The sequence below is a fragment of the Curcuma longa genome, unplaced genomic scaffold (assembly GCF_044706935.1).
Source record: "Curcuma longa cultivar G26 ecotype Majalengka, Jawa Barat unplaced genomic scaffold, ITB_CL_G26_1.1 contig_20442, whole genome shotgun sequence".
NCBI lineage: Eukaryota > Viridiplantae > Streptophyta > Magnoliopsida > Zingiberales > Zingiberaceae > Curcuma > Curcuma longa.
This window is the reverse complement of record NW_027431380.1, coordinates 873-11,762: the sequence shown is the minus strand read 5'-3', so window position 1 is coordinate 11,762 and position 10,890 is coordinate 873. Positions and strand designations below refer to the sequence as shown.

At 38.2% G+C, this 10,890-nt stretch overlaps 1 non-coding gene across 1 annotated transcript; it reads right to left on the bottom strand.

The window, feature by feature from the left end:
• Nucleotides 1-962: 962 nt before the first annotated feature.
• On the bottom strand, nt 963-1,067 carry LOC141817415 (small nucleolar RNA R71). The gene has a single exon (XR_012600820.1). It is a non-coding gene; the product is annotated as a small nucleolar RNA R71 (small nucleolar RNA).
• Nucleotides 1,068-10,890: the final 9,823 nt, after the last annotated feature.

Genomic DNA, 10,890 nt, shown 5'->3' with positions numbered 1-10,890 from the left:
ACGTAAGAACACCAATGCATTATTTCGAGGATACCTGACGAGGTCGAATTGGATAAATTGGTTAACATCCCTACAATTGAACAATTATTGAGGAAAGGTAGAGGATCCAAGTCAATCAATCCATACTCTGAGGAGTCCGAAGTCCTAGGATCGTTTCACAACCCAGTGTCACAGTCGATTCCTTTCTCCGAATTCTAGGATAAAGTACTTTAGAACACTCCCATCTCCCCCACACAACTCATGCTCAATTTTCTCTCCACCTTTTTGTGCTAGATCTAGTAAGTAATTCCACGGTCCCTGTGGATTCGATCTTTTTATTACTTGACGACATTCCGTATACTTGCGGAACGCTATCAAGTTTTTGGCGCCGTTGCCGGGGATCGTGCGCAATTATTTACTAATCTAGCACATTAAGTTTTTCTTTTTGTTTTCTTTTATTTACATAGCTTCCATTTATTCTTTTTATTCTTTCATTGATTGGTACATTCATTTATGCAGAATTCTTTTTCTGAAGGATATTCATATCTTCTTTTATTTGTGTATGCGTAGGTCCTGACATACTTTCAAAGGATTTATATACTCAAGAATATGTCTCGAAAATCTTTGAAGGACTACGCAGCACCAAAGGCGAGAGGGATGTCATCATGCATCACCCCTCCAAACATTGAAGCAAAAAGTTTTGAAATCAAACCAGAATTTATTACAATGGTTCAGAAAAATCAGTTTGGAGGAGGACCAAATGAAGACCCTGGCTTGCACATGAGAACATTTTCAGAATATTGCAGTGTAATGAAATGTCCTGGGGTCAGTTTAGATGCAACAAGACTTCTGCTATTCAGTTTCTCACTCAAAGATAAGGCGAAAGATTGGTTCAACCATTTACCTCAAAATGGAATATCTACTTGGGAGCAATGTGAAAAGATGTTCTTGAACAGATTTTATCCCCCAAGTAAGACAGCCCAAATGAGAAATATGATCACAGACTTCGAGCAGAATGATGGAGAATCTTTATTTGAAGTTTGGGAAAGGTTTAAAGGAATGTTGAGAAAATGCCCACATCATGGATTGGATCAATGGCTAATCATTCACATCTTCTACGACGGAATCAATTCTCAAACAAAAGTACATTTGGATTCTGCTGCAGGAGGTGCCTTAATGAATAAGAGCGTTAAAGAAGCCGAAGAGTTAATTGAATGTGTGGCTCTCAACCAACATCAATGGGCTGATAAAAAAAATAACATTCCAAGCCTCCTGGGAAATGTGAAACAGGCACCAGTACATCATTTATGGCTCAGCTAGAGAGCTTGAGTAAGAAGAAAGAAACAAGTCAATCAAGCAAGGTTAGTGCAGTGACTTCAATTTCTGAAGCTTGCCGCAACAACCAAAGGCCATCTATTCAAGTTCCACCTAAGTCAAATAACGAGGTGTCGGATACCCAGAAAATGTTGAAAATTCTGGAGGAACTTCAAGGTAACATGGTTAGAATTAATGAGAAACTTGATGACCATGATAAGAGGATGAAAATGCAGGAAACTCAGATGACTCAGATGAATACTTCCCTCACCTCCAGAACAGTGGGTACATTCCCAGGAAAACCAGTCCCTAGCCAAATGGAGCAATGTTATGCTATTGAGTTGAGGAGCAATCCGAATATTAAAGGGAAGAAACCTTATATGATAGCTCCTCTGGAGGGTATTCCAAGCACAACTACCGCTGAACAACCTCATTCCTTTATGCCTAGTATTGAAGATGAACCTGAGGAACTTGAGATTGTTATGTCCGGTGGAGCACAATCTAAGAAAACTTAGTGCAAGAGATACCCATAAATCAAAAGCTCCAAGTAATGGATGAAGAGTTTGAGAAACTACTTGGCAGAGTCAAAGACATCATAGTGGATGCTCCCCTTCTTGACGCACTTACCGAGATGCCCAGATTATCAAATTTCATTAAGGGACTTGTATCCACAAAGGACCTCACTCGGGCCAAAAAGATGGTGGCGCTCCCGGAGGAAGTGAGTAACATAATATTAAACAAGGGACTTTCTCCTAAGCTCAAGGACTCAGGTAGTTTTACCATTCCATGCAAATTAGATAATATTTCAATTGGTAGAGCTTTCTGTGACCTAGGGGCGAGCGTCAACATCATTCCCCACACAACAAGTGATAAATTTGGATTTACGGATCTTAAACTTAACGCCACGGCACTTCAACTAGCGGACTGCTCACATATATATTCAAGGGGCATAGTTGAAGATGTGTCGGTGGAAGTCGGGGGATTCACCATCCCCACCGACTTCATTGTACTTGATATGAAAGAAGATCCGTCAGTCCCAATCATTTTGGGAAGGCCATTCTTATCCACTGCTGGGGCTATCATTGATATGAAGAATCATAGGTTATCCCTGGAAGTTGGAAGAGAAAGAGTGGAGTTCGACCTCTCGCAAGACTCAAAAGCCATTCTTTCAGAAAAGAAGCATCACTGTGAGCTGGATGATATTCAGCAAACAAAGAAAGTATTGTACCATTCTTTCACATTGCCGACAAAGAGACCCGTACCGGCCGGGAAAATAAGGAAGCTTTATGAAAAAAAGGAAAAATATAAAGTACCACCAAGGGCTCGATTACGAAAGGTAAATAAATGAACCCTGTACATTTGTAGACTTTTAGAGTTTTTGTTGGTTTCAATAAGCTGCTAATAAGTTTTCTTGCTTTTGCAAGAAATTTTCTGAACCGGAAGCTAATAAATAGCTGGGCGTGCCTCTTAGGCGTGCCTCTTAGGCACGGCCGTGCCTTTCACAAGGCACAACCCAGCACCAGGCCGTGTCTCATAGACACGGCCGTGCTTCCCAACAGAAGCACGCCATCCACAAGCCGTGTCTACTAAGCACGGGCGTGCTTGCAAACAGAACCGTGACAGCCCTAGGCCGTGCCTCCAAGGCACGGCCGTGTGGATCCATTTGCAGCATGTCTTGTCTAACCCGTGCCTTGTAGACACGGGCGTGCCTCATAAATAGAAGGGTGACCTTGTTAGGCCGTGTCCTTTAGACATGGGTCGTGCTCCCTTTGTTTTAAAAAGGCACACGGCCGTGGCTTCCTTACACACGGCCGTGTACCCCCAAAACTCAGCCTTCTACTCTCACATCTCACCAAAAAAACTCAGCCTTCTCCTCTCACATCTCACCTCTTCCACATTCCTAAACCCTCTTTTCCACTTTCTTTTCTTTTTCCATCTCTTTTCCACTTTCTTCTATCTTAAATCCACCTTAAAACTTCAGATTTGCTTCCTCCATCACCTCCTCCAGGCCCTGGAAGGAGGTAGAAAAATTCAAGTCTGGGGGACCCAAAAATATGTACATAGTGTAAATAGTTGCATTTTGTTTTGAACTTTGCTTTCTTTACTTAGGTTGCAATTTGTTTTGAAATTTGCTTTTGCATTTTGCTTTTTTGCTTTGAAAAATTTGCTTTTGCAATTTGCTTTGAATTTTGCTTTATGCACGGTAGATTAACATGTCAGTGATCACCAAGTCATCTCATGCTTGTTTCTCTTGCAAGAACAGTAGCACTTGTTAAGATAAGGATGATTAGTGCTTGTAGTTAATATCCTAGGACTATATCTTTTCTTATCTTCATAAGTAGGAAGTGAGCTAGGATAACTTGGATAGTCAAACCTTGGCCTGGTTTTAGGATCTCTTTCACTTATACCTAATCTAGGAGGTTGATAGATTTCTGAAAGTAGTCATGATTCATGAAACCTGCTTAGTACTAGTGTTTCCATGGTGATCTTCCATTGCATTTTGGTTACTGGACCAACTCAAGGCATGTAAGCTCTTTTGGAAAAATCTTACATCCTTGCTAAAAAAAAAAAAAAAAACATTCTACCGTTTGCAATAAAAGCAAATTCAATGCAAAAACAATAAAAGGATGAAAAAAAACAGTTTCGAGAGTGGAAACTTTTCATTTACCCCTTTGAGACCGAAAAGCGGTTACTGGGGAAATAAATGATTTGATTCCCTTGACTTGAGGTAATCCTTTGAGACCTTGTGCAATGGAAGATATGAACCAAGCCTGTGGCAGGTAAGTGTCTAAGGCCGGGAACACTTAGGAATTCGGTAGCATGACGACTTGACTAGAAGTAAGGATTTTGATACCAAATGGATTTAGGTCACTTTTTGCACTTAGCACGGAGAACTACTTCTAGGCCATTGTTTTGATGATTTTGAGTTTCATGCTTACCATTACTCATGTTTGATAAGATTAGATTGCTGTGCTTAGGATATATAATTTGCTTGCATTGGTTATCTAAATCTAGACGCTAAGTTTTTGCTTGAGGACAAGCAAAGGTTTAAGTCTGGGGGTGTGATGTGCGTAGGATGTATATATGTATTTATGCTTTATTTGCACATCTTTCTGAGTTTATTGCTTAATCTTGTGTGCATTGCATCCCTTATTTATGCATTTAGGCACATATCTTGCATTTCCTAGTTCGGAGATCTGCTCGTGTTTTTACATGTTTCAGGGTGGAAAATGGAGCAAAAACGGGCAAAAACGGAGTAACCATTGAAGACAAGGCAAGACAGGGCCGTGCCTCATAGGCACGGCCGTGTCTATCAGCTTCCTGGCCGTGCTTCACAGGGCACGGGCGTGTGCACAAACAGAAGACCAACAAGCCTGGGCCGTGCCTCACTGGCACGGCCGTGCCAACATCCCCCTCAGCAGCAGCCAGAGGCCGTGTCTACCAGACACGGCCGTGCTTTGAAACAGAAGCCAGCCGAGACTTGGCCGTGCCTCACAGGCACGGCCGTGTTTCCATCAAGAAGGAAGCCACTGCTGTTGGCCGTGCCCACCAGGCACGGCCGTGTGTCAAAACAGAAGGGTCCCAGCAGCTGGCCGTGCCTCAAAGACACGGCCGTGTCCAGCAAATGAAGGAGAAGACAGGCTGTGGCCGTGCCTCACAGGCACGGCCGTGCCTTCAAACAGAGAAGAGCCAAGTCTGGACCGTGCCCCAGAGGCACGGCCGTGCCCCCGGACAGAAGCTTCACTGCCTTAGGCCGTGCCCCCAAGGCACGGCCGTGCCTCCTCCAGTGTCCGATGCCCACACGGGGCCGTGCCTCCCAGGCACGGCCGTGTGAGCGGGGGCGTGCTGCCTTCGTGACCTGCATATAAATAGGTCCTCTTAGTGACCTAAGAAAGGGGGGAGACCTTGGAGAGCCACCGGAGCTGTTCTAGAGCCACCGACGCCTGTTTCGGAGCGAGATTCGACGATCCATCCACCGATCCGACTGCTCCAGTCCATCCTCATCCCATCTACGCCGAGATTGCAGTCCGAGGAAGAAGATAAGTCTTATTTCCTGCATTTCCTTGTTGTATCTTTGGATTGAGATGTATTCTTTCCTTCCTTTGGCTTGTAACCTCCACGCTATGGAGTAGATTCCCTAGATTCTAGGATGTAGGATGAATCAGATGTAATGGATGATTGTATTTGGATTTGATTAATCTACCGTTTTCAATGATATAACTGTCTATTGCTTTGTGGATTTATGCTTGTGCTTGATGATAAATTGTGTGTGTGAATCCATGAGGGTAGGGATTGATTATGAATTGAGGAATCATTAGGCCGTACACCGGGGCGCTTCGTGACAGGGAGAATGCCTTGAACCGGGCGAGTTTCCGAGGGGTTTCTTAATGCGTAGTTAATTCTTATGAGGGATAGTTAGCGGTCATTCGTTGTTGGGGAGAGGTCCGTAAAAAGATATCCTGTGACAGGGGATAGGGTTCTTTTAGTACTCCGGGGCGCCTGAGTGACACGGGAATGCCTTGAACCGGGCTTCTAGAACCATCTCAAACCGACAACGAGTGACGTAAGAACACCAATGCATTATTTCGAGGATACCTGACGAGGTTGAATTGGATAAATTGGTTAACATCCCTACAATTGAACAATTATTGAGGAAAGGTAGAGGATCCAAGTCAATCAATCCATACTCTGAGGAGTCCGAAGTCCTAGGATCGTTTCACCACCCAGTGTCACAGTCGATCCCTTTCTCCGAATTCTAGGATAAAGTACTTTAGAACACTCCCATCTCCCCCACACAACTCATGCTCAATATTCTCTCCACCTTTTTGTGCTAGATCTAGTAAGTAATTCCACGGTCCCTGTGGATTCGATCTTTTTATTACTTGACGACATTCCGTATACTTGCGGAACGCTATCAGGATCCAAATTCTAGAACTTGGGATCCTACAAAGACCTTGGTCTTGCTTTGTTTACAGCTACTCATAACCCCCTAACAGGATTTAATAAGACACTAACAACCACTCATGTGAGTTTAAAACCATGTAAGCCTATCCAGCTGAAAATTGAAAGCTACAGATTCATGATTTGGAGCAATTGAACTAGAATTAGCTACAATGCATGCTACAAAAAAATCTGGAACAAATACGAAACTATACATACTCCTTGATATTGTTTTCATGCTTCTACTAACCCTTAAAACTTTTAAGCATATGAAATTTTTTGTGTTTACACTACAACATTATGTAAGCATAAATATATAAATAGGCTGTAGTTGATCATGCTCAAGGAGATAGCAGAGAAAACAATTATGCACTGTAAGAAAAAGATTCGGCCATGTCAAACTCACATGCTAAGTTACTGGCCTCTCAGGCTAGATAAAGTAGCAAGGAAAATCAAACCAAAATACTAACAGGGGCTGGTCTTGCTTAGAGAAGAGAAACCTTACAACATGTTTCCGAAATTCAGAGAAGGAAAACGAAATCATGGAACTACTCCTACTGCAGGTGAGTAGTAACTTACCTTGCGTTCTTGGACTTACAGTCGACGGAGAAGACCTCTATGGTTTCAGAAAGGTTGCTACTTCGGTGATCCCTTAACGTCGGGTGTTCCCCTCGACGAGGAGATCATAAAACTGTGCCGATCCCTCAGAAACAGCCCACAGTTGGCAGTCGGAGGAGAGCCCTAACGGCGGCTTCGTTTTCGTCCGAATAGGAAAAAACGCAGGCGCGCGGCGAGGAGAGGAGTTAGGGTTTGGGGAAAAATACAATCGATTCTCTAACTTAACCTCTTTTATACCCGTAATTATTTTCAATTTCTAAAATTGCTTAATCAATATTTCATTCCCTATTTGTTCACAAAACATTTGTTGGATTCTTGGCTAGCAGCAACAAGTTAAGGTGTCCCTTGGTTAAGGGTCTTGGGTTCTCAAGCCTTAGTTTGGCCTATTCTTGTAGTGATTTTATTTTTTTATAAAAATACCAAATGACCTCCAAAAATTACATAAAAATACTCTAAAAATTTCTAAAAATCTTTAGAATATTTCTATGGTATTTCTAAATATTTTTAAGCACTTTTAGGACTCGAAATAAGAAAATTTGGGATGTTACAACTACTAAGTAATATTGAGAGGTTGAATAGATAAAAATATCTATAGATACCTAGTAGCTATCCTAGTTATAAACTTAGTCTATAAATCAATTTATGAAAGCATCTCCTTATTAAAATTTTTCAGTTGTATAAGACATCTTACTCAAATCCCACAACAATATTTCATAATCTACCTATGCAAAGCTATCAATTCCATGAATAATTAAATCATTTCAACTTTATATCTTTTGATCTTTGTGGTGTTAAGTTTCATTGCTAGTTAGCATAATTGAACACAAAGAAAGATGTGGAGAATCAAAGAAGTCATTTAATTCATAATTTAAAAGCAAATAAAATCGCTAATCACTTTATCAGAATAAAACATAATCAAAAGCTAATAATGAGAAAAAAAAAAGCAAGTTAGAACAATGAGTAAATGAAAATTTGAAAATTGTCAAAGATATAAGAAAAGTTCCTAGGGAGTATTACATCTCAACATGTTTGAGAAGCAAAGATTGACAAGAGATTATTAAGAACATATGTTGATGATATTTCTCCCTCCCTCCCTCCTTCCTCACTAAAGTATATATCTACAATCACTCGAAGAGCTATCATGTCATCACATGGCGCAGTTGGCCACTGCGTGAGTGTTTGCCACAAAAGGTCTTGGGGTCAATTTCCAATGGCGAAATGCTTGTTGGGTTCCTGCCTCCCCCATGCAGGGGCCACTGTGTTAGAGCAAAGCCTCCCGTGATTTACTTCTCAACAAATAGTTGTAGGACTGGCTATGTGGGGCGCCCGGGATTAGCATATGACCTTTTTTGCCACATGTTATTGCATGAACTCAAAATAAAGAAAAAAATATCTTATGAAATCTTCACTATACTACATGTTTTACACAAGATTAAGATCATAAATTTAAATGTTCATTCATTCAGCTAAGTTAAAAGTTAACATATTCCCCCTCAAAATCTATTTATAAGAATCAAAATCTTTTTTAGTGTTTGCAAAATTCTTAATGTGGTTCATATTTTAGATTATGTTCATGATGTGAAAGATTGTCATGTTATTTCTGCATACTATGCTCCTTCACAAAAATATAAATTTCTATTTGAAAGAACAAATTACAATTCAACCCTTCCTTCGTTTGCGCATTTATTAAGATTATTTGATTCATTTCTGATCTTTTATTACATTTTTTAATTGGTGTTCTATAAACCAATCAATTTAGCCTTAACTTTGAATCACTTTGTGCATGTTTTACTTTGTTAAGACAAAAGATTATTATTCTTAATTGGAATGAGTTGTTAGGATTTTTTCATGAGTACTAACTAAAATGTAATAGATTGGTATTTCAAATTCATCCAATAATTTCTTTGGCCATAGAAAATTTGGACACAACTCCATGTTAATGTAGTTGGTCGCCTTACCTAAAGGACTACTACGAATCCAATGGTACATGTATCTTGATAGTTTATGATAAATTTCTATAAGGACCAATGAGTACCATGTTAATAGACCAAGAATATTAGGTTGTCATTCTTTGCTCCAACATGAGTTCTTATCTATACGGAGTTTGATTATGAAGATACCGACATCTTAATGGTAATTTTGTACCAATCAACTTGAAATTGTCTCATGTTCACAATAATAGAAACATACATATTGTCATATGAAAATATTTCACATAAATAGTATGTGTTCTTGTAGTTTCCTACCAGCCTATGGAATTGGTTTAGTTCTCTTAGGAAAAAAATGGATTCCCAAAGTGTTCACTTTTCGATTCCATTACATATAAATTTTGTTTTTCTATTTTATTTTGTCTCACTCTCATTTTTATATTAGATTTTTTTAGTGCCATTTTAGATCTATTGATAGATCATGGTCAAGGTATGTTATCTAAGAATAGTCTTATTTTTTTTCTCAAAGTAATTCTTTTCATGAAAGTTATACTTAGTCCCTTCTTAAATTGAAGATATCATCTTTGTTTTATTAATTTAGTTCCTCTTATTCATCTACTAATTTATAACGATTGATAATCTATGTAGGTTATCTTGGTGCTACTTGAAAAAAAAGTCTCCCTTGTGATATTTTACTTCCTACTTCATAATGGGTATTTTATAGCAACTAATGATTTTTTTCCAACTTCTTTTGTTAAATATATTTACCTTGCATAATCTTCAATGCATAGTATTGTTATGTTAATTTAAAAATCTTCAATGAGATTAAAGTGGGGGGGAAACCAAAGAAGTAGGAGATATGGTGGTCTTCATCGAGAGAACGGTGGAAAAAATCTACGAGAAAGTGACTATAGGAAGAGGAAGACAACAAAGAAGATGGAAAAAAAGGTTGATGTGCTAAAAAAAGGTTGATGTGCTAAAAGATTTCGTCTAATTAACGGGCAAAAAAATAAAACAAGATGCGATGACACTTCTGTTTTCTTTTGATCCCACGACGGTTTGTGAACTTTGTTTTCTCGATGAAATCCACTTGCAGATTTTGAGTTAGTGGAATTTATATTTGAATAAGGTGTTGGATGAATCTCTAATATTTTTTTAACCTCTATTATTTAAATTATTTGAGGAGCATATGAACTCCAAGAATATATTATTTTATATAAATATTTTATATAAATATTTTATTATTGACTTTTAAATTATATAAATTTATATTAACTAATACTTTGATGCTATTTATTTATTTATTTTGATATATATTATTAATAGACATGGGGTGTAAAGATATTGGATGGTATAAATGAAATATGTAAATGGATTTATTATGTAAAAATTCTAAATGACCTCAATGATAAGAAATGTCTTTTTATTGTTGGGCATAGAAGTTGTACATGCTCAATGATAAGAATGATGAAAAGTGACCTATTTTTTCTTATATAGAAATTTTAAAATTAAATTAAATATTAATTTGGTTTGATTGATTTATTTATTATCGAAAGATTCTTTATATAAAAATTATTTACTTTTATTTTTTCACTAGATTAAGTTAATTCTCTAGGATGTGTCGATCAATTGTATCATCATATTTGACTCTGTCAAGGTCCAACTACTAGTATATAGTTATTAGATTGGATTCAAGTGGGGCACTAGTGCAAGTATGATACTAATGCAAAAAACATAAATCTACAGAACAATTATAGTGCTAAGCATGATATAATGCAATTGTGAATTTAGGTCAACCACTATGTTTCTGTATTTGCGAACTTAAAATCCAACTCCTATATTGCCTAAAGCTATGGACATTTTCATGTGTCTTAAGTGTTTGTGATTCTTTTTATTTTCTATCCTTTTACGAATAATAATCAAGGTTTCTAAGATTTTATCCTTATGCTTCAAGAAAAATATACCTATTATAATCATTAATTATGACAAAGCAATATCTACTACTATTCAATGATGTATATCTACTACTACTATCAAATAAATTCCTAAAGTAGTAGATGTACTCACAGTATGTTTACCTTTGTTGGTAGCTTTGGTTTACTTATCCTTG